The sequence below is a fragment of the Mastomys coucha genome, unplaced genomic scaffold, assembly GCF_008632895.1.
Source record: "Mastomys coucha isolate ucsf_1 unplaced genomic scaffold, UCSF_Mcou_1 pScaffold1, whole genome shotgun sequence".
Lineage (NCBI taxonomy): Eukaryota > Metazoa > Chordata > Mammalia > Rodentia > Muridae > Mastomys > Mastomys coucha.
In genome coordinates, this window is record NW_022196891.1 from 16,530,600 (window position 1) to 16,534,341 (window position 3,742).

At 46.7% G+C, this 3,742-nt stretch overlaps 1 protein-coding gene across 2 annotated transcripts in view; it reads left to right on the plus strand.

The window, feature by feature from the left end:
* The window catches only part of Sctr (secretin receptor), a 62,408-nt gene that overhangs the window by 8,640 nt on the left and 50,026 nt on the right, over positions 1-3,742 (plus strand). The window lies entirely within an intron of this gene.

Here is a 3,742-nt window from a genome sequence, read left to right on the forward strand (position 1 = left end):
GAGAGAGAGAGAGAGAGAGAGAAGGCAAGCAAATATCTCTTCATTTGAAACCCACTCCTAGGATAACTAACACACACCTCTCTCTCTCTCTCTCTCTCTCTCTCTCTCTCTCTCTCTCTCTCTCTCTCTGTGTGTGTGTGTGTGTGTGTGTGTGTGCATGCATGTGTGTGTGTATGTGTGTGTGTGTGTTAGGAATTGAGCTGAGTTTTCAACAGGAGAACCTTAGTGACACATCCAAGTCATAGCAACATATCGTCTGAGAACTAGAAAGGACACAGTAATGGAGATGTGGGGTCAGGAAGAACATATCCCTCTGACCTAAGCACAGGGGCCAAGCAATGCAGCTCCCTGCAGGCATGTGTAGCTGGGGGCTCTGTCTTGGCTCTGCCTCTGTGTCCCTAACTCCAATCTGCCTCTGTACAGTTCCTCATGCTGCATCTTCTCAACCTCACAGGATCCTTCTGCCCATGGTCATTGTCCTCTTGCTTTGTTGATGTCACCAAATGACCTTCTGCAGCAGCCCTGCCATTCATCCATCCATCTGTCTGTCCCTCCATCTGTCTGTCCATCTGTCCACCAATCCACCCATCCATCCATCCACTCATCTGTCCATCCATCCATCCATCCATCCATCCATCCATCTATCCATCTACTCATCCATCCATCCATCCATCCATCCACCCACCCACCCACCCATCCATCCATCCATCCATCCACCCATCCGTCCATCCATCCATCCATCCATCCATCCATCCATCCATCCATCTCACCTCTCTGTACTTAGATCATCCTACTCAAGCTTTGGTTCTCCACCTGAAGATCTTTCACTGTTGACCATTCTTCATCTGGACATTCTATTGTCACCTTAGCCCTTGGGTTAAGCATTGCCCTTTCCTGGAGTCTCCGTAACCATCCCCCCAACTCTAACTGCACCATCCACCCTACACTTCCTCCCTTAAAGCCCTTACCACCACACAGTCGGCTGATGACCTCTCTGTACCCACTGAAGACCATGAGCTCCAAGAGTGGAGGTCATATCCTATTCCCCTCCTGTCCTCAGCTAAGCAGACTGCTGGTCTACCAGACATGCCAATCAATGTTTGATGGCGACGATTGGTGTTCTGACCTGGTCAGATGACAGTGAGTTCCCCTCTTCTTTTTCATTGTCTAAACTCTTTCTATGGCTCTGCTACCAAAATCAATTCTTTGCACACTCAAGTTGTCAAGCAAGTGATCACATTATGGGATGTGAGGAGCAAGATGATGTGGAGTTTTTTCACATTCTTCAGCATTCAGAAGTATGTGTGTGTGTGAGAGAGAGAGAGTGTGTGTGTACATATCCTTATAAGTGTGTATGCATATGCAACTGGAAGCCAGAGTTCTACACCGAGTGCCTTCTCTGTCTTATCTCTCTTTTCTTTGCATGCGTATATAGTGCACATGCACACGTTTCTGTGTGTTCACATGTGTGTGAGAGCACATTCTGTGTGTGCATGTGAAAGCCTGGGGTTGAGGTTGGGAGTTTCCCTCAATCACTCTTCCATTTTCTTTCTTTTAAAAAAAAAAGGGTTCATTTTATTTTTTATTTCTGGGTATGCATGCATTTCCACGTGGAAGCATGAGCCTGCGAGTGTAGTTCTGTGAGGAGGCCAGAAGAGGGCACTGGATACCCTGGAGTTACAAGGGATTGCTAGCCACCCAACATAGGTCCTCGGAAGTGGACTTGGGTCCTTTGCTAGAGCAGCAAGTGCTTCTAATGGCTGAGCCACCTCTCCAGCCCCAGGAGGTTATTATCTGAGGCAGTCTCTCATTGAACGCAGAGCTTGAGAGTTATGCTAATTTACCTAGACAGCTTCCCCAGGGGAGCCTTTGCCTCTACATTAAAGGTGCTGGGATTCCTGTAAGGCCACCACACCTACCCGGCATTTACATGGAAGCTGGTGGTCCTTACGGTTGCAAAACAAATTTTTATTTTATTTTATTTTATTTTATTTTATTATTATTTTTTTTGAGACAAGGTTTCTCTGTATAGCTCTGGCTGTCCTGGAACTCTGTAGACCAGGCTGGCCTCAAACTCTTTATTTCCTGAGTCATCTCCACAGCCCTCTCATTTTATAAGACAGGGATCTGGAGCTCGCAGACTTGGCTAAGTTGCCTGACAAGCAAGACCCAGGGATTCTCCTTACTTTTCTTGTCTCCACCGCACCAGCCTTGGAATTACAACAGCAAGGTGCCCTGCCCTGCTCTTTCTTTACATGGGTCCTGGCATCCAAACCCAGGCCCTCATACTTACTCGACATTTCACCAGCCGAGCCCTCCTGTATGCCTCCAAGAATTGAGAAGATTTTTCAATTCTGTCATCTTACATTTAGTCTTTCAGACTTGAGAGTCCAAAATTAAACTAACAATAATGAGTGGAATGCAACATCTTTCCCTCCTTCTGTGGCTATCTGCTTCACTGCCCCTACCTCCAGACTGGGCTGAACTCTTCTATTGCTTTCTCAAGGACAGACTATGGCTTCCTATGTCGTCAAGTCCGTCTGTTTGGCGATCACGGTAGGCTGACGTTACGCCCCATGGCAGGGCCAAGAATCCAAGAGCATACTGATTATCCCAAACTTGGATGCTTTTTTTTTTTCTCTTTTGGCTTCATCAGTGAGCTGGAGACAAACAGAGAGCAACAAACACAGACGCATGGCTGCTTCTGGGGAGTTTGGCTCTCAGGTCAAGCAGATACTGTAAAACATGTCTCCCACTTGGAAAACATCCAAAGACAGAGATGGTGGGTGTCTGAGGACCATTCAGCAGCAAATACAAGCTTGTGGGCCATTGCAGGCCCAACCCTAACTGTGTGTTAGGACAGAGGGTGCTGTTCCTCACACGGATGCTGCTGGATGTGTGAAGATTCAGAGATGACAAGTCAGATACCAGTTCTTTAAAAAGGAAGCCACTGGAGAGGGGACCCAGGGGTTAAAAGTGTTTACTCTTGTGGAGGACACATGTTCAGTTCCCGGCACCCACACGGTGGTTCATGACTACCTGTAGCTGTACCTTCCAGAGGAGCAGAGCCCTCTTCCCTCCACCAAGGGCCCTCCATGCCCATAATTTCACACAGACATATACATGTAAATTAAAAACAAACAGATCTTTTAAAAAAGAAAATTAACATAGGCTATACCTGAAATACACACACACACACATAGAATTAAAATATATGATTAAAAAAATAAAAAGGTAGGACTGGGGTTCAATTGGTATAATACCTGCCTACCACACACAAGATCCTGGGCTCAAGTTCCAGAGGGTGTTTGCCTGTAATCCTAACACTGGGCCTGCGGTTGGAGAGAGATGGAGGCACAGGAGGATCAGAAGTTCAAAGTTATCCTTGGCTACGTTAGGGAGTTTAAGGCTGATCTGGCATATTGAGACTTTGTCAGACAAGATAACAAAAAGAACGAAGGAGTTGCCACAGATAATATCCAGTGACATGTTTATAAAAAGATAAAGAGAGGGGGGATACATTTTATGAATGTGTGGTGAGGTATGGGAGAAGGGGTGTCTGGGTAGACCCATGCTAAGGCATCCCTTCCCCTGAGGGACCAGCCACAGGATGGTATCTTATAGAACAGAATTTATTCAGGGCATGGGGAGGGGAGTTGAGAGGGTAGTAGAGGCAAAGAAAGGCAGCGAAAGGCAGAGAGAGAGAGAGAGAGAGAGAGAGAGAGAGAGAGAGAGAGAGAGA